Source organism: Talpa occidentalis, unplaced genomic scaffold (assembly GCF_014898055.3).
Source record: "Talpa occidentalis isolate TD23 unplaced genomic scaffold, MPIMG_talOcc4v2.1 talOcc4.9, whole genome shotgun sequence".
Classification (NCBI taxonomy): Eukaryota; Metazoa; Chordata; class Mammalia; order Eulipotyphla; family Talpidae; genus Talpa; species Talpa occidentalis.
Genome location: NW_023605305.1, coordinates 80,375,293 through 80,401,655, shown reverse-complemented (window position 1 = coordinate 80,401,655; position 26,363 = coordinate 80,375,293). Strand labels below are relative to the sequence as shown.

At 43.0% G+C, this 26,363-nt stretch overlaps 1 long non-coding RNA gene across 1 annotated transcript; it reads left to right on the top strand.

The window, feature by feature from the left end:
• Positions 1–13,064: 13,064 nt before the first annotated feature.
• On the top strand, positions 13,065–26,161 carry LOC119236374 (uncharacterized). Its single transcript, XR_005123039.2, has 3 exons — positions 13,065–13,097; positions 20,199–20,385; positions 25,653–26,161. It is a non-coding gene; the product is annotated as an uncharacterized LOC119236374 (long non-coding RNA).
• The last annotated feature ends 202 nt before the right edge of the window (positions 26,162–26,363 follow it).

Sequence of the window (26,363 nt, the reverse complement as noted above, 5' to 3'; positions counted from 1 at the left end):
GTTGACCATAAATCTGTGGGTTATTTCTGGATTTTCTATTCGATTTCCATTGGTCTGTATGTCTGTTCTTGTTCCAATACCATGCAGTTTTGATGATTATGGCTTTGTAGTATAGTTTGAAGTCTGGGAGTTGATGCCTCCATTTCCTTCTTTTTTTTTTCAGTAGAGCTTTGGCTATTCGGGGTTTTTGGTGATTCCATATGAATTTCATCAATAATGTTCTATTTCTTGAAGAATGCCATTGAGATTTTGATTGGAATAGCATTGAATCTGTATATTGCTTTTGGTAGGATGGCCATTTTAATAATGTTTATTCTTCCAATCCATGAGCAGGGATGTCTTTCCATTTCTTTGTGTCTTCTTCTATTTCTTTTAAACAGTGTTTTATAGTTTTCTTTGTATAGGTCCTTTACCTCTTTTGTTAGATTTATTCCCAAATATTTGATTTTTTTTGTTTCATAATAAAGGGGTGGTTTTTTGATTTCTTCTTCTTCAGATTTATTGTTTGTGTATAGGAAGGCTACTGACTTTTGCGTGTTGATTTTGTATCCTGCCACTTTACTGAATTGATTGATGAGTTGAATTAGTTTTTCTGTGGAGATTTTGGGGTTCTCTATGTATATTATTATCATATCATCTGCAAATAGTGATAGTTTGACTTCTTCTTCCTATTTGGATTCCTTGGATGTCTTTCTCTTGTCTTATTGCTCTGGCTAGGACTTCCAGTATTAATTTGAAAAGCAGTGGTGAGAGTGGACATCCTTGTCTTGTTCCAGATCTTAATGGAATTGCTTTCAGCTTTTCACCATTGAGAATGATACTGGCTGTTGGCTTGTCATAGATGGCCTTTATGATGTTGAGGTATGTTCCTTGTATCCCAAGAATTTCAAGGGCTTTTATCATGAATGGGTGTTGCACTTGTCGAAAGCTTCTCAGCATCTATTGATATTATCATATGGTTTTTATATTTCTTTTTGTTGATGTGTTGGATAACGTTGATTGATTTTCGGATGTTAAACCATCCTTGTGCCCCTGGAATGAATCCAACTTGTCGTGGTGAATTATCTTATGGATACATTGTTGGATTCTGATAGCTAAAATTTTATTGAGGATTTTTGCATCAGTGTTCATTAGGGAGATTGGCCTAGTTTTCCTTTTTTGTGTTGTCCTGTTCGGTTTTGGTATTAGTGTAATATTGGTTTCATAGAACGTGTTTGGTATTGTCCCTTCCTTCTCAATTTTTTGGAAGAGTTTGTGAAGGATAGGCACTAATTCGTCTCTGAATGTTTGGTAGAATTCATTTGTAAATCCATCAGGTCCTGGGCTTTTGTTTTGGGGAGGTTTTTGATTACCATTTCAATTTCGCTGCTTGTAATTGGTCTGTTTAGGTGTTCTATTTCTTCTTTATCTAGCTTTGGGTGATTGTAGAGTTGTAGGAATTTGTCCATCTCCTCTAGATTGTTGAACTTGTTTCCATATAACTGTTCATAGTAGTTACTGATTATTCTTTTGATTTCTGCTGTGTCCGTTGTGATTTCTCCTCTCTCATTTATGATCCTGTGTATTTGTGCTTTCTCCCTTTTTTCCTTTGTGAGCCTGGCTAGGGTTTGTCTATTTTATTTATTTTTTCAAAGAACCAGCTCTTGGTTTCATTGATCTTTTGGATTGTTTTTTAGTTTCAATTTCATTTATTTCTGCTTTGGTTTTTATTATTTCTTTTCTTCTACTGGATTTGGGGGTTTTTTGTTGTTCTTTTTCTAGATCTTTGAGCTTCGAGATTAGGTTGTTTCTTTGAGTTCTTTCTTGTTTTTTGATGTGAGCTTCTATTGCTATATATTTTCCTCTTATTACTGCTTTTGCTGCATCCCATACATTTAGGATATTGGTGTCCTCCTTGTCATTCAATTCAAAGAATTTTTTAATTTCTTCTTTGATCTCCTCGTTAGTCCAGTGGTCTTCCAGTAGTGTGGCTTTTAATCTCCATGAGGTAGGATAGTTCCTTGCCTTCTTTTTATGATTTATTTCTAGTTTGATGCCTTTGTGGTCAGAAAAGATGGTTGGTATGATTTCAATCTTGGTGTATCTGTTGATGTTTGTCTTGTGCCCCAGTATGTGATCGATCCTGGAGAATGATCCGTGTGCGCTTGAGAAAAATGTGTACTCCGTTTTTTTTGGGTTTAGTGTTCTATAGATGTCTGTTAAGCCCAAATGCTCTAGGTCCTTATTTAGAGCTTTAGTTTCTTTACTTATTTTTTGTCTTGTTGATCTATCCATTGTTGATAGTGGTGTGTTGAAGTCTCCCACTACATATGTGTTTTCTCTGATGTCTGTTTTCAGAGAGGACAACAGTTGTCTGATATATTTTGGTGCTCTTTCGTTTGGTGAGTATATGTTAATGAGTGTTATTTCTTCTTGAAGTATTGTCCCCTTAATCATAATGTAGTGACCATTGGGGTCTCTTTTTATTTTTTTGAGTTTGAAGTCTGTTTTATCTGATATAAGTATAGCTGTTCCTGCTTTCTTTTTTGGCCCATTTGCTTGTAGGATTGTTTTCCATCCTTTGACTTTGAGCCTATTTTTATCTTTTGTAGCTAAATGTGTTTCCTGGAGACAGCAAAAGGTTGGGTTTTGTTTCTTAATCCAGGCTGCAACTCTGTGTCTTTTTATTGAAGAGTTTAGTCCATTTACATTTAGAGTTAATATTGATATGTTAGCATCTGTATTTGCCATTATGTTTGTCTTTCCTTTGATTTTATTTATTCTTTTAATAACTTTTTTTTTTTTTTGGTCTTCTTTCGTTGTTATTCGTCCCTCTGAGGTTCTGGCTTTAGGATTCCTTGTAGTATTTTTTGGAGTGGGGGTTTATTCGTAATGAAATTCCGGAGTTTCTCTTTGTCTGGGAAGGTCCATATTCTTTCTTCATGGAGGAAAGAGAGCTTTGCGGGATAGAGTATTCTTGGTTGGCATCTGTTTTCTTGGAGTCTGTTGACTATGTCCCTCCACTCTCTCCTTGCCCGTAGTGTTTCTTCAGAGAAGTCTGATGTCAGCCTGATTGGTTTTCCTTTGAATGTTATCTGTTTCTTCCCTCTTGTCAGCTTCATTATTTTTTCCTTGTCCTGGATTCTTGGGAGCTTTACTATTATGTGTCTTGCTGTGTTTTTCCTTTCGTCGTGGAAGTTTGGTGTTCTTCTTGCTTCTTGTATATCAATTTTCAGCTCCTTCTTCGCATTTGGGAAGTTCTCTTCAATTATCTCCTGGAATATTTTCTCTGTTCCTACATCTCTCTCCTCTCCTTCTGGAATTCCTATAACTCTTATATTTCCTTTCCTCATGGAGTCAGATAGTTCTCGAAGTCTTTCTTCATTCTTTTTCCTTCGTACTTCTCTTTCCTTTTCTGTTTTGGTTCTTTTTATTTCTGTGTCTTCAAGAGAACTTATTCGTTCTTCCATTTCATCAATTCTGCTTTCCTTGCTTTTCCCGGAGTTCTTTAGTTCCTCCATTAATTCTTTGATCTCCTGCATTTCTTTTACTTCCCTCTTTAGGGACTCAATTTCATTCTTCTGACCATTGTTTTCCCTCTTTAGGGACTCAATTTCCTTCTTCTGATCTATCACTTTTTTAATCATGGCAATTTTAAATTCTCTTTCTGGAAGGCTCAGAAGTTCTTCCAAGTTGCTGTCGTTGCAATCTGGGGAGTGGTTTTCTTTTTGTGGTGTGCTTCTTTCCTGAGGAGTTGTTAGGTTGCGTGTGGTTCTTCTACTCCCTACTGTCTGTTTTCTAATTTGTCGTATGCGTTGGGACACTGTGATGCTCGGACTGACTGGCATCTTGGGTGAACTTCTCTGCTCCCCTCTGGCTCTTCCAGGAGCCATCTCTGCCTTCTGGGGGAGCTTTCTGCTGGTTTTAGGCAGTTTTTACTGAAGAAATGTCCCTGTTCTCAAATGGCGAAGCGGGATGCAGTCCCTGCGCCTCCAGTTTCAGGCACACTCTTTTGCGCCCCCGGTCTGCCCCGGACGTGAGTGCCTGCTCCCTCTGTGGGCTCAGACTGCTGGTCGGAAGGGGCCTGGCGTGGAATAACTTCCCGGCTGGCCACTGCAGAAGCCTTCTGCCCTTTTCAAGCAGTCTTAAGAAATTTCCTGTTCTATGGGGTGTTAGTGACTTTTTTTTTCCTGGTCACTAGGTGGCGCCAGAGATCTCGCCTAGTGTCCTTGGGGGCTGTTTTTCGTCCCCCCAACCCCGTGGGACAGGGAGCAGAGCGGGAATGGTAGGGTACACCTCAACAGCTTTGGGGTGCTGTGTCTGCCTTGTGCCCCACCGTCGTGGAGAACCCACGCCCCGAATTTTCGTGCCCCGGGTCTCAGTTCAAAGCCCTCAGTTCCAGGACGCGGGCTGTAGCCCAGTTCAGTGGCGCGGGAATGGCGCCTTTTGCACTGCTCCCGTGCCCAGGTGCCTGGTTCCTGCTCACTCAGGGAGGGACCTTCACCTCAGTGAGGACCTCCATGCGTCTCCCCGCAAGCCTAGGTCGTCTCCCCGCAAGCCTAGGTCGCAGGCGCGGGTACCTGGGCAGCCGCGATTCCGGTCTGCACTTGCTTTTCAAGCTCCCCGAGCGCGCCGCGTTTCCGCGCCAGCTTACCGGCAGCCCGGGCTGTGTGCGCGTCTCCCGGGGTCTTTGTTCTTCTCTATTGGCGCCCGGAGCCGTTCGCTCACCGCCGCGGCGAATCCTGCAGGGTTCGCCTCAGCTCCCGTTCACGGGGTGTGGTGGCTGCAATAGTTCCTTTCCACTCACAGTCCCGCTTGCTGCGTCGTTTGTTCTTGTTGGTTGTTTTGGTTTGTTGTTTCCTCCTCTCTGCCGGTCGGAGAGTGCCGCCTCTATGGGCGGGGGAGGGGAGCAGGGTTCTGCGCTTCCCTCCCTTCTAGTCCTCTTTTATGGCCACTTTCTTCTTCGGGTAGTTTGCTGGAGTCGTCCGTTTATCTTCCGTGTCCCAGTTCTCACTGGGACCTGCCGCTTTTCCTCCCTATTAACTTTTTTTAATGGGAGATCTTACTCGCAGCGTCTCCTCGCCGCCATGTTGCTCCGCCCGGTAACAAAGGTTTTTAAAGCCGAAAACCACACCTGGGATTTTGCAGTTTCCAGAGCAAGCGGGAGTACAGAAGCCAAAATGTATTACAAGCAGCCAAGCATTTCACCGCATCCCAGGTCCTAGGTACAAAGAGCACATACATCTTATTTTTCTGACAGGAACCCAGCCTCTATTGTTTTGGACTAGAATTTTCCCATAGTCCTAACTTGTCCTCCTGAGAGAGCTCAAGCTTAGGCCTTGTGTGGTCTGCTACATATCACATTGCCCCAATTTCACAGGCTCATATTGGCCAACTAACATTTGAAGTTTAGTATATGTGCTGCCGAAGCGAGCACAACATTTGAAGTTTAATAGCTTCTAAATGTGACTGGGTAAATCATGTGGCCAGATTAAGAAGACATGGCCTGAGAGCACAAAGCAAAAGAATGGAGACTAGTGGACCCAGGAGGAAGTGAGCCAAGATGCTAGTGTGGTAGTATTTTGCCACCAAGAGGGACCCTTCCAGTTCTTTTCTCATATTCTCATATTCTTTCTCCATATTCTATCCTGGAGCTGGTTGATAGACTCTCAGACAACACCTGATTTGTTGGCATAGAAACAACAGTCTTCATTTAGTTACAGGCAAAATCCGTAAGCAGGTCTAGCCCCCTACCATTCTGAAGAACAACAGCTGCTAGAGTCCATTTGATCTTGAAGGTCATTTAAAGGCTGGGCCACATTACTCAGGTCTCTTGTTGGGAGAGGACTATGAACTTGCTTGGTGCTATCCCAAGGCCTGCTGCCCCCTCTGCCTGCTGTTTATCCCTGAAGAAACCCAAGGGCCACAAGCAGTGGGATGGACAGGAGGATGCATTTTGAACGATGGCCAGGGCTGGTATACAAGAGTTGGGTGACTTGCTCACCTGACTGAAGTTTGAAGACAGGGATGAGTAAGGTGAGGGCACAAAGACTCACATCAGGCTGAATTAGACATCTATGGATACCAGTAGAGCAAACAAAAAAAAAAGGTTCTGTTGGGAGCAGATAGAGAAGACTAGAGACCTTGGAAACGTGTGTGCAAAACATAGAAACGTTAGGGTGTTGGCCAGGGCCCCAAACATAGGAGGCTTGCCCCCAGATTTTAGGGCAGGGCAGGCAATAAGCTAATACAACAAGAACGGCCAAACCAAAAAAGGAAATAGGAAAAACAACCAACACTGGGTTCAGTTCAACAGTTTATGAACAGCCATCTGATGTTCCTCAAGCTTCTGCCGTGCGTTGACCAACCTACTTCTGGGTTGTGATTGGAGCAGGGCTGTAGAAGGGTCAAGGTGTCTGGTTGGGGTCTCTCTTCAGGGTCAGCTTGAGTTACTTTGTAGGATCTGGGCAGGCTGTCCTCTTCTTGGGCATTTTTGGGCAGACTGGTTAACTTGGGAGTAGTTAATACACAGAGTAATACCCGGAGTAGGTTCAGATCAGAACAAGTAAATATTTGTAGCCTCTGCAAGTCTTGATTTTTTATGAAGTCCACCTACAGGTCTTTATTTTTTTAAATTAAGATTTTATTTTATATAATTCTTACATCATTTTTCATTTTTGCACAATGTATGCATTTTCGTTTTGGTTACACCTACAGGTCTTTAAAAGGGGAGGAGCACCTGTGCTGTATCCCTGGCAGGGGCCTAGGCCACTGAGCAGGGTTATGTTGCGCACATGTCTGGCACCTGGAAGGAACAAAAGCTCATCTGTCTGGTAGGAGCCATCACCCCTCTAGTGTTTTGGTTCCTCCTTTATTTTTGATGCAAGCCATCTCCCATCTCCTATGCTAGCTTGGCTGCAGCCAGCCGCCCAACAAACCAGAGCCCAAGCAGTGCCAGACTCAACTGGGGGCTCTGGACACAGCCGCAGACAGGTGATGTTCCAGGGGTCTGAGCTGCCACGGGGGCCGAGATGGGCAGCCTGGAAGAGCTGATGGACAAGGAGATGTCAGGTGTGGCGCCTGCAGAGAGACATGTGAAGAAGCTGAACTTGCATCTTGGTCCTGCACTGTTTGAAACAGATGTGGGGGGCCTCCCCTGGTGGCACAGAGGTTGAGCGCTGGGCTGTGAAGCTGCCCGCAGCCTCTGCAGGGGTCAGGGGGCACGTCCCACATGGTGCGCAGATCTCTCCTGCCGCCCGCTGCTCCCCTCAGCAGTGTACTGCAGTCCTTCTGCCTGTTTTTGTTGGTTGTTTTTCTTTTTTAATACAAGCACTGGGTACAGTCAGAAGCGCGGCAGGAGAGGTCTGCGCACCATGTGGGACCCTCGCCAGGGGCGGGGATTGAACCTGCACTGCAGAGGCTGTGGGCAGCTTCGCAACCCAGCGTTCAACCACTGCGCCAGTGGGGAGGCCCCCTTCTGCCTGTTCTGTTCCCCACTCTGTCTCTGGTGAATCCTCTCACCCTCCCACACTTCTGATGGTACCCAGTGCTTGCATAAATAAATAAATCTTTAAAAAAAAAAAAAAAAAGGAACAGATGTGGGGAGGATAATAATGGCAGCTTTTATCTTGATTTTGATTTTGCTCTTTTCCTCCCAAACTTGTCTGGCTGTTTCTGACCCTTTTCTATGGGTCCCCACCTGAAGGTGCTTTAGACTTGTGGCAGGCTTTCGGGCCTTGCTTTAGGCCAGTCCCATTTGGGTGGACTTTTACCCACAAGAGGATGGGTAACCTTGAGTGCTTGATTTACAAACTATATTCTTTGTCTTTTCTGTATTGTTTACTAATTGTATTAAAATTCCTTTCCATTAAATGTCTTATATGTTTTTTCTTGATGTGGCAGATGGCAGAACCTATTTAGAGCAGGCAGGTTTGGGGGTTCTGGGGTGCCCTTCTCCCCGCCCTGTAACAAAAGTACTTCTGTTACAGCAGGATTCTGCCAGATGACCAGGCAGCACTCAGAGAGGAGAAGGGAAGTTCTTTATTCTCCCAGAGGAGATCTCTCTCCAGAGTCTGGGCCCTGGGCAATTAAGTAGCAGAGTATTTATTGTCTAAAGCAAGGGGTACAGTTCGCTGGGATGCATGAATCAGGTGTGTGGCCTTGAGGGTTGTTCCCTAAAACTTTCAGTCTACAGGCTATGTTCAAACTTCAGCTAATCGCACCTCAGTCTGACATTTCCCACTTCATTTCCACAAAATGGAGAGTATTATTAAAGAGTGGGACAAAGTTATTAGCAAAACAAAAGGTTATTTCAGGCATCTGTCCAGGGTGAGGGTGGTGGGGAGGAGTTGGAAACAGTTGAAAGTGCAATGAGATTAAATATTAAGTCTGGGTGGGGGCCCAGTATGAACAACTGCATTTGGGGGCCTGTTGTTTTTTTGTTTGTTTGTTTCTTTCTTTTTTTAACACCGTCAACATAAATACTTCAGATAAATGCCTGGCAAGGAAGTGACTAGTAAGGAAATCAGTTCAGAGTGTGGGTGACTGAACCAAATCACTGCCGGTACTTGAAAAAATGTAGAAGGCATACCGAGTGTAATTAATCTAGAATTGTCCTAAGTGTAAGGTGTTTTGAGAGACTGACAGATGAGTTGTTGGTGTATTTCAAATACAATGCTGGAGTCTACTTATGGACTTTGATTGTGCAAGGAAGCAAAAATCTGTAACCCTGAAGACTGGGTGGAAGTTGCTTTTGAAAAGTACATTTACAGAGGCCTCCCTAGTGACGCAAGGAGTTAAGCCTCAGCACTATGAAGCAATCTGCAGTCACTGCTGCAGCCCAGCAGACCTGTCCTGTTTTGCCCGCTGCTCCCCTCAGCAGTGTATTTCAGTGGATCCACCTGTTCTGCTCCCCATTCTGTCCCTGGTGAATCCTATCACACACACCCTCCCACACCTCTGGCCTACACCCCAGCTCTTGTATGCATAAATAAATAAAAATAAATCTTTTTTTAAAAAAAAAAAAAAAAGAATACATTTGCAAAGAAACATCTTTCTGTAAGATTTTGTCCCAGGAAGACAGTCTCCTTATCTCTTTTTAATGTAGAAGGCAAAACTGAAATCTACAAACCTCTAGTTACTGTGTTTTCTTTGGTAAACTTAACGAATCTTCCCCTTTCTTCCCATCAACCCTCCTTATCTTAGCTAAGTTATTTGAGATTACATCTGAAAATAGGTGGCAGTTACTCAGTTTTGCATGTATCTGGTTATTTATTATACTAAACTACTTTATTTTTTCTTATCAGCCTGTCCCAGAGAGGTATAGAATGATTTCCTATGCCCCAACAATTGACTGACTACATTGAAAATTGTAAATATATACAATTTAAAGATATCTGTATAGACTTTTTTCTTATTTATTAACAGAAATCAACTTGATTTCATGAAATTGTTATTTATGAGTGTGTTTCTCTTCATGCACCACCTGTAAGAAAATAGACACCAAAGTACTTTGAGCCCTTGCTGCTAAACAAATATTGAAGCATTGTGTGTGAGGACAGAAATACTACAATTGATAAGACCACTTGGCAATTTCCACGCTCTCAGAAAAATGGAACACTGTATTGAAACACTGTATTTTTTTTTTAAAGGACAGTAGAAACACTCATACTATAATCTCTTAGTCTTTTAGTTGCTCACTTTAAACACCAATCTCTTTTTTTTTTTTTATAGAGGCATTTTATTTATTTATTTATTTGTTTGTTTGTTTGCCTGTTTTGTTCACACATGCACTGGGTACAGTCAGAAGCGCAGGAGGGTGAGAGAATTCACCAGAGCCAGAGCAGGGAGCAGAGCAGGCAGAAGGACCCAAGTACACTGCTCAGGGCAGCAGCGGGCGGCAGGAGAGGTCTGCGCACCGTTTGGGACCCTCCTCCGGTGGCCGGGGAGCAGCCGGAGATCGAACCGGCGACTCAGAGGCTGCGGGCAGCTTTGCAACCCAGTGCTCAACCGCTGTGCCACCAGGGAGGCCCAAGAAACACTGTATTTTAAAAAAGAAAAAAAAAAAAGAATACATTTACAGAGAAACATCTTTCTGTAAGATTTTGTCCCAGGAAGACAGTCTCCTTATCTCTTTTTAATATAGAAGGCAAAACTGAAATCTACAAACCTCTAGTTACTGTACCTTGTAATGACAACTGAATAAAGTTTGTGTGTGTTAGGAGCTGGGGAGAACATGAGAAGACAGAATATCACCTTTTACGCTGATCACCTTCAGTTCAGACGCTAGGATTCCACGAATACCTTATATGCCTTATGTCTCAAACTCCCTTTGTTAGAGAATGCCATCTATACCTTTGCTCCAGTTATTATTGTGAGTTGAAAATATATCTAGGCCTTCTATCCTACCAACAAACTGATGAAGAAATTCATGTAATAAAAGGGAAAACCTAAGACATTCAGATTCTGGGAGTTTCACAAATATTAACTTCTCACAAAAGAAAAAAAGAGGGGTGGTAGGGGGTGGTATCTGAACTTAGAGCCAAGCCCAAAGCCAAGCTTATTTATTTCTGATTAATGTCTTCTGTTAATGGTCCCACTAGTCCCACCTTTACTATGTGAATGGTTACAGGATTGTGTTGGTAGAAAAATATTGTGTAATGTGTCCCTAGTAAGCAATTCTAGTAACTCATTACTGTAATGACTTTTACCATCCTAAGAAATCACATCACCAGTTTCTAGGCCTGTGGTATAGTACTGAAAAATGTTCAACAAAGAGGAAGAAAGGCCCTCATTTGCATGTCTGAGTAAACACTCCTACTCAGTGAATTTCAAGCTACCCAGAATTAAGTGACTGAACTTGGAATTTGAGGTTATATGCATCCAGTATTCCCACCATACAAATCAAGAGGCAAAATAACCTTGGGCACAAATAATAGTAAAATCATTGAGATGTTACTTTCTAGTAGTTATGTGTTTTTAATACACTTTAAGTTTACATAATGTAAATTTTGATAATGGCAGTAGCGAAGAATTGACTTGTCAAGCTGAAATTTTAACAATCTGCTCCCAGGAGCCCATAGAGCCAGTCCCAGCACACCACTGACCCCCCTCACTTTTTTGTTGAGAGGAATTTAAGACAACTTCAAACTTTGAAACTCTTAGTGAAAGAGAAGTCCCTGACAATGGTAAGACCTCATCTATATATTTTTTTATTATTCACAACAGATTAAGAAACAGAAGCAATTGAAAACTCCGTACCAGGGGATGTGCATTCAGAACTTAGAGCTCAAGTCTGTCCCCAAGGCTGGAGATGAACACTCATCCTTCAAGGGTTCCCATTGCAACAGGGTGGTCCCCAGGAAAGGGGGAGGTTCCAGGTTTCCTGCCCCACCCAAAAGGAAGGTGGAGCTGAGCAGAAAGAGAAGAAGCTGCAGAGACTGGGGAAGGAAGGAAGCAGGATGGTGAGCCAGAAGGAGACGTAGAGGAGGCACATGGAGCCAAGAGACACGTGAGGAACTACACTTGCCTTTTGGTCGTGGACTGGGTGACAGAGATGTGGGTGAGAGACCCATGGGGAGGTGACAATGGCGGCTTTTGTCTTGATTTTGCTCTTTTCCTTCCAGACTTGTTTGGTTGTTTCTGATCCTTTTCTGTGGGTCCCCACTGGAAGATACTTTAGACGTGGGCAGGCTTTGGGGCCTTGCTCTGGGCCAATCCCATTTGGATGGACTTTTACCCACGAGGGGACGGGTTACTTTGAGTGCTTGCTTTAGAAACTATATTCTTTGCCTTTCCTGTATTGTTTCCTAATCGTATTAAAGTTCCTTCCCATTAAAGTCTCATATATTTTGTGTTGATGCAGCGGATGGCAGAACCTATTTAGAGCAGGCAGGTTTGTGGGGTCTGGGGTGCCCCTCTCCCTGCCCTGTAACACTATGGCTTCTATTTCTATTTGAAAAAGAATCGCTTCAGACTTGTATCTCTACCAGGAACCAGAAAGTGGGGGGAAGGGAAAAATGAGGGGGGGGAGAGGGGTGATAGAAGAGACAGAGAAAGGAGCACCTCAAGCAGTTAAAGGTATAAACGCCCTTTGCACCCAAAAGGCTCTAAATCAACACTAGCAACACGATCCCAGTGTTTAGGGGAAAAGGATGTCCTAAAGCTAATTCCATACAGGCTTTGTGGACTCCACCCCCACCCCAGGCCAAAGACACCGGGAGCTCCAAATTCCATCACCACGAAAGGGAGGGTTGCTGGGACCCCAGGGTGGGGTTAAGCAGCCAGGTTGGTATAAAGCCAGGCACGTGAGCCTTTGTGGGGGTGTCCCACTGTTTGGCTCTCCCGCAGTTCGGCGCATCTGGCCAGCTCTGAGAGTGCTTTTTGGGCTTCCAGGTCGTCGGATCGGTAGGACGCATTAAAGATTTTATTTCCCAATTTTCTCCCTGAGTTGTACATTTTCCTTATTTCCTTTTCCCTTGTAATAAACCTTTTATTAACCTTTGTGTGTGCCTGTAGTGGAGTATTCATAAGTCCCTTTTAAGCGCGCGGGTGAGGACCCACAGCCAGGAACCCGTTCAATATTGGGGCTGCCCTAAAACACCAGGAACTTGCCCGGGGCTTATAAGAAAACATTTTATTGTTCCCCTTCGTCGTGAGGGCGAGAGAACCACTTGGACACAAAGAGCACGGGCTTCGGCACGGAGAAGACGACGGGAAGCAAGCAAAGCCGCCACTCGCGGAGCGGAGATCCGGGGCTCCTGGCAGCCCCCGCCGCGGAACTCCGAGCTCGTCGCTCCGCCTGACGCGGCCACTGGGACCTTCAGCCAAAGGTCGGGGCTGTCCCGGAAGTGACCCCGGCGCCCGCGGAGGTCAGAGTCTTCCGACCCGGCGCCTAGCTCGGCCTTCCAGGCCCAGACTCCGCCCCCGATAGGCTCCGCCCCTCTACCGGGCAGTCAAAAGGCTGAGCGGGCGCCGGGCGGGGTGTCAGCGTCTGGCGGGCGCCCGGAGCCTCTGGAGCCCGGATGCTGAGCTACGCCGCGCGCTTCCGCGCCCTTGGCGCCCTGCGCGGGCTGCCGGGGGCCGCGCGCAGGCTGGCGGGTGACCCACGACCCGCGCAGGTGAGTCCGGGGGCCGCGGGAGCGGACCTGGAGCCAGACTCCGTCGGGGACTTGCCTACTAGGACGGATTGACTGGCCCCAGAATATGGGCTAGCATCCTTGCCGAGGGCACCAGTGTTCACAGGGTCACAGGCTCTTTTAGTCCTGAGGGTCAACCTTGCGAAATGGGACAGGGGGTGATGGCGCAGGTGGAGGAACACCACCTGTACGGGTATTAGTGCGGAAAGGTGGCGGTTCAAGCAAGGTCACGCAGAGCCGTGGAGAGCTGGGACCTGAACCCAGGCGGTCGGGCTGGCCAGCATTGCTCCCTGGGAGAGTGCTGTCACTTTCATGGCTTAATCCTAATTGTTCTCTGCTCTTCAGATAATCCTACCCTCTCTAAACCAATGTTTCCCCACCCCGCCCTTAAAGGTTGTTACAATTTTTTAATTTACTTTCTTACATCATTGTTCATTTTTGTACATTTGCTTTCTCCCCTCACTTGTAGTACCCTTAGTTCTCCCACCACCCTAGCATCCGTGACCTAGGATGCTATAATTTAAATGAGATAACTCAAGTGAAGTGTTTAGCACCAATGCCTGCCGTTAGTATTAAGTAAATTATTTCCTGTTCTTTTGTCCCTGTGTTTTGCTTCATGGATGTATCGATTAATGTTAATTAAGCACCAACAATATGCCAGATATTGGTCACTGATGATGACAATAAAGATTAATAAGAAACAACCCTTTCTCTCAGGGAGTTCAGTGTCTAGCAATGACATTGCTAAATGAAAGAACATGTGCACTATGTACTGTAATAAAGTACTGAGGGAATATGAAAGTGGGAACAGTTGTAGCAAGCAAGAATAGCAAGAGCTATTGTTGCTTTCACTTAAAGAATGAGTGCAGATTGGTTATTAATCCTGTATCACCTTGCACTTTGGAAAAGAAAATGGTATATGCTGATCTCACAACAAAGAGAATTTTGTTACTTTAATTATATGTTGGTGCCTTGTAATCTATGTTGAGGATATTTAATAGTAGTATTTACAGGCTTTATAAATCATGCTCCTTCCCGTTTAGTAACTTAATCTTAAATAGGAGACACATAAAAAGTCATAACTTTACTTAATAAATCCCATGTGACAAGGCTATAACCAAAGATCAAGCAAGACCTTTTCTCTAATCAGGGCAGTAAAAGGTAATGATCATTCCTAATATTTATCCCTCAATTACATAGGCTATGTCATGTATTTAAAGTACCTTTACTTCAAATATCTTTAGTTCTTATCTCCTTGCACTGAAACTTTAATTATTTGTATTTCTCAAAACATTGTAGTGTTCATCTAGAATCTTGATTGAGTATGCCCCAAACTAAAATTAAATAGTTCCCTCTGCCTCCTAAAATGCACAGGAATGCTAAGAAAAAACTCTTCTTTCTTTTCCTTCTATCCATTTCCAATCTTCAGAGCCCTGACTGGAATTATCCAAGACTTTCTCTACCCCTTCAGTCACTCTCTACATACCTTGGTCCCTGTCCCCTTAATATTTCTTCAATATTTTGTTTTTATTCTTCTCTACTTAGTTCAAGTTCGGAAGATTTCTCACCTAGATCTTTGCCACAGTGTTTTAACTGATTTCCCCACCAGTATTTTAACTGATTTCCCCACCATTGCTTCTCATCCTTTACCTCTGAGCCAGCTTTCTAAACCTTAAGTTTATATTTCTGCTTTGCTTAAAACTCCCTAAGACTCCACCTAACAGAAAAAGTAACTGCTCAAGTTACTTTTAATGAACTTTCAAAGACTCCCTTTCTTTAATGAATTGTTTCCTAAGTAATAACATTTGTGAAGTTATAAGTGTGATGTGCTATTTATGACCTTTATAATATGCACTTAAAAATACATATTCTGTTCTTGTGCCATCGAAAAATCATCTTTCTTATTGACCTTGGAAACATTGACCTAGGAGAACCTTGTGGTAAGGTCAAAGAGCCTCTCCAGTGTGATTCTCATCCCCTTTCTACTTTGCCATCCACATCTTGCTGCTATTTCCTTTGTATCTTACATCCACGAGAACTGAAATCCTAACGGTTCTCCAACATACATTATGTGTGATTCATCTCTCCATGCCCTCACATGGAGCAGCCTTACCCTTCTCTCCTTAGTTAACTCTTCATCCTGCAAAGATCATTCCACCAGTCCTCATCTTTTTGAAGCGTTCTTTGAAAGTCGCTCCTGTGTCTGATGTAGCATTTTTACACTAAAGACTGTAAGCACTTGAGGATAGGACTAAGTCTTCTTTCTGTATTAAGTATTCCTGTCACAGAATCAGGGCATACAGTAGGACACAAAAAAGTTTGTTTTATTTAAATCTCAGATTTTTTTAAATTACATCATTTTTTATTGAGGTAACATCGGCTTACAACACTCTATATGATTTAGGGGGTATAGGTTCATACCTCTTAAAATGTATGCTACCTTACCGTACCCATCAACTAACCCATAATCCTCCACAGTATTCCACTGGATCCCTTCTACCTTGTTCCTCAACCCCAACCCCCACTGCAATTCTGGTAACCTCAATTGTGCAGTGAGATTTCAAGGATTTGTTTTGGTTTAGCTTTGTTCCTTTGTTTTGTTTCTTTCTATTCCATGTGAATAAAATCATCTGATATATGTCTTTCTCCTTCTGATTATTTCACTGTTGCTTGCATAATCCCCTCCAGTTCCAGCTATCTTTTCACAAATACCAAGATTTCATTTATTCTTAAAGCTGCGTAGCATTCCATTGTGTATATATAACACACATTCTTAATCCATTCATCTGTTATTAAGCACTTAGGTTGTTGCTGTATCTTGTAATTGTATTGTAAATAGGACTGCAGTGAACATAGGAGTGCCTATATCACTTTGAGTTAATGTTTTCATATTCTTGGGATAGATACCTAGGAGTGAAATTGCTAAATCATATGGTACATCTATTTTTAATATTTTGAGAAACCTCCATGCTATTTTTAACAGGGGCTGGACCAGTTTACCTTCCCACCAACAATGTATGAGGGTTTCTTTTTCTCTGCATCCCTCACTGACACCTTTTCATTCTGTCCCTTTGATTTAGGCCATTCTCACAGAAAAGAGGTATCTCATTGTGATTTTGATTTGTGTTTCCCTAATGAGTGACAATGAGCATTCTTTCATGTGCCCATTAGTCATCTGTATGTTAATCTCAGACTTGCAAAGTTAAAATCAGGTAGGAGAGTCCACCATCCCAGGAGTCATTCTAATACTTAAAGTTCTTTTTTTATCTATTGCACTGTTCCCCAGAAAATTGCTGTAACAGATCAGACCTAGAGTTGCTTATTTAACATGAGACCTATGGATGAGATGAGCCCAAATTCATAACTCTAAAGCCTACACATCCTATTCTCCCTCTCAACTGACACCTATTAGTCAGTACATATTAATTTGTGACTAATTGTGTCTGTGAAGTTACTTTCAGAATTCATGTACTTTAAAAGTTACATGATTAAGACTGGATTCTAAGGAAAAGATTGAAAATAGGAAAGAGGCCTTTTTTCTAATGTTCTAATGGACATTTTCATTTCAAACAGAAAAAGTTTGGAAATAATTTTAATGTCCAACTTAAATGATTAGCTAAATTATAGTACATCATTTTAAAGGACTATTTTTTTGCCACTGAAATTAGTGAATGTTGCATCGTGCAACACAACACTGATAAAAAAAATGGGAGTCATGGAGCAGGCTACATAATGCAGGATGCTGCTGAAGAGCAAGATCTTGTCCGTTTTTATTGATGGAATAATCATACAGCAGCATCAGTTACGTGGGTTAGGAGGGCAAGGAGAAAAGGATGGGTGAAAGTAAGGAATTTCATCTAGGGCTTCGGAGGGACATGAGTCTGCTGACAGATAATTCTTATCTGCTTGATGATCAAGTGTTGTAATCAAAAGCAGACCCCAGACCCCCCGGCCATGGTCCTAATCTTATCAACAAGGCGTTCCACTGATCATCTTCTGGGGTCCCTTGTCATACATACATTGGTCCTCAGCCCCCCGGGCATTCCTGGTCATACCTCATGATGTATAAATTGGGAGTAAGTTATTGCATCCATCGTCACCCCCTTCCCCCACCCCGGGCATTCCTGGTCATACCTGTTGATGCATACCCTTCCTAGAGTGATCAAGCTTTCTGCTTTTGATTGATTTGAAAAGTACCTTGTAAATTTTGGCTCCTGTGACTGATTGACAGGGCAGTTCTGACCTTGTATGGAAATGCTGAACTGCAGGTAACAGTAATGATGGCCCGACAGGCTGCTTAAGTTTAGCAGACCCACAAGTGAAATTGAGATTAAGGACATGAGGAAGTGAACACTAAATATTATTAATACAATAAAATTATACTAAAAATGTATTTTCGTTACTGAGATTACAGTTACATTAAGAAAAGTTACATTTAAAAAAACTTGAAGAAAATACATCAGAATTTTTTCTTTTGGTTGTAAGCTGGAAAGATAATAGTTGGGTCTTTTAAGATTGTTTTTCTCTTCTTTCTTTCCCAAAATTTTTGAACTGGGTTCTGAAGAAATGAGCCAGTCGAAAACCATAAAGAAAAAACAGAGGTACAAATCCTAGGCGAGGGAGTGGAGTGATCTCTATCCTGCTCATGTTTCCACTCACAAAGTCAATATTCCCTCTTGTTTGGCCAAGAAATTATTAGTTTCATTGAGTTCTTTTTTTTTTTTAAGATTTATTTATTTATTTATACAAGCACTGGGTACAATCAGAAGTGCAGGAGGGAGACAGAATTCACCAGAGCCAGAGCGGGGAGCAGAGCAGGCAGAAAGACCGAAGTACACTGCTGAGGGGAGCAGCGGGCGGCAGGAGAGGGCTGCACGCCATTTGGGACCCTCCTCCTGTGGCCGGGGAGCAGCCGGGGATTGAACCGGCGCGGCAGAGGCTGCGGGCAGCTTCACAACCCAGCGCTCAACCTTTGCGCCACCGGGGAGGCCCTTTCATAGAGTTCTTGAGTCAGGCTCTCCATGTTCTTACCATCAGGCTAAGATCAGAGCCAGCTCTTTCATCACAGTAAACATAGCCTCCCTTATTTTGACTTTGGGGTACAGTCCAAGCATTGTAGGTACACTAAATCCAAATGAATTGATTTGATGGCCAGAAGTGGAATGATAGCTTCTATGGCCTTAATGTTTAAAGATTTCCCTGGAAGTTAAAAGAATGGATTTTCCTTTCTGGTGCCTGTGAGCATTCACTTTGCCCTGCTCCTTAGTAGGTCACACTTTATTCCCCAAGTCCTCAGTGGCCCCTGTACCATGTCACTTGGCTGCCGGCACTAGAGAAGTAAGCAGTATGTAGTGCTACAGAGAAAAGCATGGATAGAGCCATTGTTACTATAAGTTATACTATAAGTTCTATTTATACCATAAGTTATACTATACTATGACGTGAAGCACTTGTTCCCCCAACCTCGTTCTCTTCTTTTTTTATATATTTATTTTTTGCATAGAAAAAGTGAGGTGTAGGCCAGAGGTGCAGGTGGCAAGAGGATTCACCAGAGACAGAGTGGGGAGCAGAACAGGTAAACTGACTGAAATACACTGTTTTTGTTTTTGGTTTTTTTGTTTGTTTGTTTGTTTTTAAATTCTTGCCATTGTGGAGCTTACATTCTTTTTTTCTTTTTTTAAAGATTTATTTATTTATTTATACAAGCACTGGTACAGTCAGAAGCGCGGGAGGGTGAGAGAATTCACCAGAGCCAGAGTGGGGAACAGAACAGGCTGAGGTACGCGGCAGGAGAGGTCTGCGCGCCATGTGGGACCCTCGCCGGTGGCCGGGGTTCAAACCGGCGCTTCAGAGGCTACGGGAAGCTTCGCAGCCCAGCGCTCAACCACTGCGCCACCAGGGGAGACCCCTGAAATACACTGTTAAGGGGAGCAGTGGATGAGACCGGAGAGGTCTGCTGTGCAGTATGTGGGTAGCTCCCTGGTGGGGGATAAAACTCAGGCAGCAGCAGTAAAAGTGCTGAGACATAACCCCTAGGTTAAGTCCCCTAGGAGGCCCCTATTCTTCATGTTCTCTTTCTTGACATTTGCCTCTGTCGTACATTCTGTTGCACAATTCCCAAACCTGGGATTGGTTCTTTTGTATTTTCCTCTTCCCTTACTCTCCTTTACCAAATAATCACAAGTTCTCCTTATATGCTCATAACTTTCACATGGGTTACCCCATTAGCCTCCAGACATGGCCCTCTGATTCCAATCTTGGTTACTCCCAGTATCTTTCATGTTATGGCCAGATCTGATAGCACTCCCCTGTTTAAATCCCTCTGAGAGCTCTGTAGATACAACTCAGCAGTTAGCCTAGTGTGGAGGCTTCTCATAGTCACCCTTGCCTACATCTCTGCAGCCATCTGCTCTTCTCATTGCACCAAAATAATGTCAAACTTCTTTTAGGCCTTAGTTTCATTATCTATAAAATGTGGATAATAATTAATCCCTCAAAACTGTTTCATGCATCCTTGCTTTGCACTTAGTGTTCCTTTGCCTACAATACTCTTTCTTTTTAGTGTTCTGTTTTTCTGCTTCCTAGCTTAGTGTTGCTTGTGCCTAGGGCCAATACTCTTTCTAGCTGGCTACTTTCTGCTTGTCTAATCAAAATTCCAGTCAAAAGGGCTCCTCCTTGAATCCCCAGTCTGAGATGCATACCTCTCCCTTATGCTCTGACTTCCCCAGTGGCAGCACTTTCTTTACATGGAGGAAAATGTCTGTCCTTCATCCCTCTTTATCTCCAGTGCCTGGCTCACCTGTGCTTGTTTAAAGTTTGAAAAAGGAAGGGTGTCTGCAGACCTGGTCTTAATGCCATCTCTACCAATAGCTAGTAGGGTGACAGCAAGGGTATCATTCCCTCTTTCAGTCTCCCATTTCTCCCAAGGAGGTTGAACCAGTGACCCTTGAAATTTGCTTCCTCTCTGAAAAGACAAGCTCTGGGAACAGGAAAAGTAGCAAGAATGATCAGAAAATAGGAGAATATGTGATGCAATAGGATACGCCTTCTATTACTCTTCTTTTTCTCCTCTCTATCTTTTAGAGGTCATTTTCTTCTGAGAAAGTCACTCTTAAGGATCGTTCTCTCCCCAACCCCAGCTGGAGCAAGGACATAAGACTCCTCTTTGATCACTTCATGAAGAAATGTGAAGATGGCTCCTGGGAATATTTGCCATTTTATACTTCTAAATCTTCTCACAAGAGTCAAGACTTGAAAACCAGGTGTCCTGGTAGGAACAGCTACTCTCCCATAAAGACTATTTAAATATCCCATAGAAAACTAAGAACAGGGGGCTCCCCAGGGGTGGAAGGGGTTAAGTCTCAGTACTGTGAAGCTATTGGCAGTCACTGCAGCATGAGTTCAATCTTTGGCCAGGGAACTACCCACATGGTGCAGCAGACCTCTCCTGTCTCACCTGCTGCTCCCCTCAGCAGTGTATTTCAGTAGATCTGCCTGTTCTGCTCCCCACTCTGTCTCTGGTGAATCCTCTCACCCCTCCCTGCCCCCATACCTCTGGCCTACACCCCAGCTCTTGTATGCATAAATAAATAAAATAAATCTTTAAAGAAAAAAAAAGAAAACTAAGAACAGATTAAAGCAATAGTTACCACTTAAAGGAAGGCGGATGGGGCAGAGGTTTGGTAAAGTCTCCAGTTTTGTAGGCCATAAATCTGAATATATTTTGTAGATTGTGGGATAACATAAAGCCTATAACTAAGAATAAGCCTGTCTCCCACCCTTACCTCCTATCACCATTAGCAGGAGTGAAGACAGAGCCCCAGAGAGCCTCCACCCTCCATAACCTCATCTACTTGCTCTCCTGAGGCTTTCATCATTTATCCCAATATATGATACTGTCACCCTAAGAGAGTTGGGACATTTGGGCCACCCTCGCTCATCTCCCAGATTCTAAAATTCCAAAGTAGGCCACCCCACCTCATACCACTGCACTTCTTTTCTGGTGTATGTGTGTTTTAATTCATTATTATATCCTCTTGAGCAGTTTCAGGTTTACAGAAAAATGAGTGGAAAGTAGAGTTTCCAAATACCTGTTACAACTTCCTCCGCATTCCTCTGTTAATAGTTGCTTTAGTGTAGTACATTTGTCATAACTGATGAGCCGGTGTTAATTATTAATAACTGAAGTCCATAGTTTACATTAGACTTCATTCTTTATGTTGTACTTTCTATGGGCTTTGACAAATGTGTAATTATTATATCTATTATTATAGTATAATACTGTTAGCAAACTCCCTTAAAGTGATGATCCATTTGCCTGGTGACCCAAAGCCAAAAATTCAGAAACAAGTTTCAGCTAAACAAACCAAGAATTTTATTGCCTGATAAACAATGGAGAAGAGAGAACTCTTCAGGAAGGAATTCCCTTTTATTTGGGGGACTGGCACATCATGAATTAAGGCTAGAATTAGAGGGTTGGTCCTCCCTGGTAGCTCAAGGGTTAAAGTCTCAGCACTATTAAGCTATCACCAGCCACTGGGGCATAGGTTAGGTCCCAGGCCAGGGAGCTAGCCCACATTGCGCAACAGACATCTCCTATCTCACCCGCTGTTCCTCTCTGCAGTGTATTTCAGTAGATCTGCCTGTTCTGCTCCCCACTCTGTCTCTGGTGAATCCTCTCACCACCCCACACCTCTGGCCTACACCCCAGTTCTTGTATGCATAAGTAAAAAAATCTTAAAAAAAAAAGAATCGTGAGGGTCATGCACAGACGTTCTGGTCTCCTCATGCACCCCACATTCTTGCATATGTCTCCCCTCCCCTCCATGTAGAACACTCAGTCACCATATTGGGAATACGTAGCTGGATCCAGTTCTGTGAGGATGGCTCTTCTATCTCATTCCTGAGAAAAGGTACAGCTTAGTGCAAATATTCTACCTCACAGTTATCATGGTGTGCTCCACCTTCACCCCTTCCTTCTTGCCCCTTCCTTGGAAACCACCAATCCTTTTATTTCATAGATGTGCCTTTTCCAGATTATTTACAATAATGTAGCCTTTCCACTTTGTTTTCTTTCAGTTAATAATATGCATATATTAAAGTGCATTTCTTTTTTCTGCAACACTGTCACCATCTTTGTGTTTATTTGTTTGCCTCTCCACTAGAGTGTCTGCTCTATGAGGGCAGAGATTTTTATGTTTTTTCCTCACTGTATTTCCAGTGCTTAAAGCAGAGCCTGCTGCATAGTAAGTGCTTTGCGCATCCTTGTAGGAAGAACAGCAGGATAAGGAGAGGGAAGGAAGGGAGGAATCACCCAGAGGAACCTGTTAAGAAGCTCTACTTGCTTTTCTTTACCTAAAATCTCTGTTCTCATGAGCTGACACTCTCGTGGTAAGAAATGAACCATTAAAGAAAGAAGAAAATATGTCAGATGGTGATAGCGTTGAAGTAAAAACAAATGGTGATAGGCCTCATGGTGATAAAAGCTATGAAGAAATAAATGTGCCTTAATTTTTTTCAAGGAGGACTAAATGTAGTTCCAAGTTAGTGGTATAAGAATTGGGAAGAATAGTGAACAACCTTCTTTCCTACCCACCGCCTTCTTAAAAAAAAAGCAGAAGTCATTAGCATGCATACCTCATGAGTACATGGGAGATATTCAGGGAAAAGTACATAACTCCTCTGCCCTAGGAGGCCCAAGCCACTAGTTTAAGTACCATCTTCAGCTAAAGACAAAAAAGTGTGGGGACAGTGGGGATGGCATTATGAGAATGTTACCAGGAAACGCTCTGTAAAAGAAAAGTAAGGTTTGTTAGGTCAATTTAATTAGGTGATTTTTCTATCAATAAGATTCCTGAGTCTTCCTTCTCTTCCTGTTACTAAGAGAGAAACACCCTTACAAAAGTATAAGTATAAATTCCCCATACATAAAGCTAAGTTCTATACTATTTTGAGCTTCTCTTACACCTGTTTCTCAAAATGATCCTACGCCTAAGAGGCACATTTTGGGATGGCATATACTGCTACCCTGCCCTTTTGGCTTCTCAGGAGGTTTCACATTCAAGAAGCTGAGTTGGTCTCAGTTTTGTACTAAGTGAAGAGTTAAACTTTTGGTTGTTCAAAACTGTTTGTTTTTTTAATATTTAAAGAGCAGATTTATTAGGGAAAGGGGACAGAAGAATAAAGGACACTTGCATAGACACAAGCGGCAGAAAGAGCTGCCTGTTCACTGTTCTGAGCCTGACCCAAAATATCTGGACCATTTGGTATAGAACATGACAATCTGTATTTGGATGCCATTGGCCCTAGAATTTGAGGACCAGTGGTTTCTGTGATGATACCAATAATTGACTAGTAATTGAAAATTCTTTAATCTGGTTTATCCTCTGCTTTTCTGTCATCACTGCAACAGTTTTATTGAACTCATCTTTGGTTTTATCTCCCTTTAAATGGAGATAATAATGGCCACCTTTATCTACCATTTTAGAAGACACTATTATAATACAAATTAGGCTCTTAAATTATACTTTTGCATTTAAAACAAAAATCAAAACTGGCAGCCCTTCTGCTATGAGTGTGCAAGAAATATGCCATTCCTTCTGATAAGCACTTGGAAAATAATGTCTCTCCTCAAGGAAAGTCAGGGGTTTTTTTGTTGTTTTTTTTTTTAAAAGATTTATTTATTTATACAAGAACTGGGGTACAGGTCAGAAGCGCGGGAAGGTGAGAGGATTCACCAGAGACAGAGTGGGGAGCAGAACAGGCAGATGGACTGAAAACACTGCTGAGGGGAGCAGTGGGCGAGACAGGAGAGATCTGCCACACCATATGGATATCTCCCTGGCCGGCCAGGAATCAAACCCACGCTGCAGAGGCTGCAGACAGCTTCACAGCGCAGGGCTCAACCCGCTGTGCCACCAGGGAGGCCAAAAAGTCAGATTTTTTTAGGCAGATAGCAACAGCTTTAATGAGATTTCTCAGAGGGCCCCAGAACCTAAAAATGTAAGGAACCACTGGTTCGAAGAGTTTTTAAAATGTGGGTGGTATTGAAGTCCATATTTTTTTTTTATTTTTTACATCACTGTTCTTTTTTTTTTTTTTTTAAGATTTTTATTTATTTATGCATACAAGAACTGGGCTACAGGCCAGAGGTGCCGGGAGAGGGGTGAGAGGATTCACCCGAGACAGAGTGGGGAACAGAACAAGCAGACTGACTGAAAGACACTGCTCAGGGGAGCAGCAGGCAAGTCAGGAGAGGTCTGCCTCGCCATGTGGGTTGCTCCCTGGCAGGCCGGGGAACAAACTCGTGCTGCAGAAGGTGCAGATTGCTTCCTAGTGCAGTACTTAACCCCTTGCTCCACCAGGGAGGCCCCCATTCTTCCTTTTTTTTTTTAAAGATTTTATTTATTTATACAAGCACTGGGTACAGTCAGAAGCGCGGGAGGGTGAGAGAATTCACCAGAGCGGGGAACAGAACAGGCAGACTGACGAAGAAATACATTGCTGAGGGGAGCAACAGGCGCAGCAGGAGAGGTCTGTCGTGCCATGTGGGACCCTCGCCAGTGGCCGGGGATCGAACCGGCACTGCAGAGGCTGAGGGCAGCTTCACAGCCTACTGCTAAACCGCTGCGCCACCAGGGGAGGCCCCCCCCATTTTTCATTTTTAAGAATCAATCTGTAAAGACTGTTTTGGTTTCTCATTTTCAGCACCCAGTATTTATTCATTCAACAACTGTTTGTTGAGCATCTGTGCTGTTCTAAGCGTTATTTTCATGAAATAGACTTGAGGGACACATAGGGCCCCTGACTTCATGGGCCTATGAAGATATTTACTAATTTACTTATTAACTTTTAATCTCCTAAATACGTGTTTAGATAGTAGTTTGGAAATTGCAGTGTTTTTTTTTTTATTACTTAAGTAGACCTTTAATGTTGTCTGACTATCATTATTCCTTTTTTCCCTCATCCATTCACTCTCCCACATTGTATGGCTATTTTCTTTTCTTTTTTTTTTTTTTTTTTGGGCAGCCTCACAGCCCAGTGCTCAACCTCTGTGCCACGGGGGAGGCCCATGTATGGCTATTTTCTATCTTCTTCTCAAGCCTCACTCTCAGCTGATGTTGCCTCCTGTTTCACTAAGAGAAAATAAAGCCATCAGAAGAGAATGTCTAGGCTCCTCCTGCCTCACTTACCCTCCTCCCTGCATCTGTGCTCATGTTCTACTTTTTCTTGTTACGACTGTAATGGCCGTACTCTTAGAAGAGAACAAGCCTTCTGTTTGCCCACTGGATTCCATCCCCTTGACCTCCTTCAGGACATCCTTTCTGCTAGATCTTTCTCATTAGCCTACAGACATGCCACAACTATATTTCTCACTTTCTGTTCTCTCTTGAACCCACTCCAGTCAAACTTCACTTCCAGTATGTCAGCTCTGAAATGATAAGCTTCTGGGAAGAAGAAAAGCAGCAAGATGGCTAGAAATAGGAGAATAATGTTTGCAATAGGACACACATCCCATTATTCCTTTTTCTCTTTTAGAAATCGTTTTCTTCTGGGAAAGTCACTCCTAAGGATTCCCCTCTCCCTAACCCCAGCTGGAGCAAGGACATGCGACTCCTCTTTGACCAGTTCATGAAGAAATGTGAAGATGACTCCTGGAAACCTTTATCTTCTTATGCAGCAATCACAACTCAAGATTTCAGAGGCTTTTTTCCTGGTAGGAACAGCTACTCCCACATATCATGACTCCTTAGTACATTTACTTTCTCATCACCTATGAAATTTCTTTCACCCAGCCCCAGTCTTGCAATCCCAGGTACAACTTGAGCCTTATTATCTGCAGAATGTGCACAACCTCCAAATCCACACATATAGACATCCTTTTTTCTGACCACAACCTCTTTCCTTCCAGCTTGCAAGGGCCCCACAGAAATAATTCTTGAGACCTTCAGTTCACGGGCTTCTGCATTCTCATTGTCCCCTTGGCCCTCTTCTGCCTGAACTCTAGGAAAACTCCAGCCCTGGATGAATATGGCCATCTGCCAACCCTTGTTTGTATAGGTCCTCACATAGCTGAGCGTTGCTGGAGAAAATCACCCCACATTGCAGATAAGTTTAGTGGTTGTGATTTTTCATTATTTCTTCCAATCCATGAGTACGGGATATCTTTCCATTTCTTTGTATAGGCTTTGCATCTTTTTTTTTTTTTTTTTTTAAAGGGCAGGTTTATTAGGGAAAGGGACAAAAGAG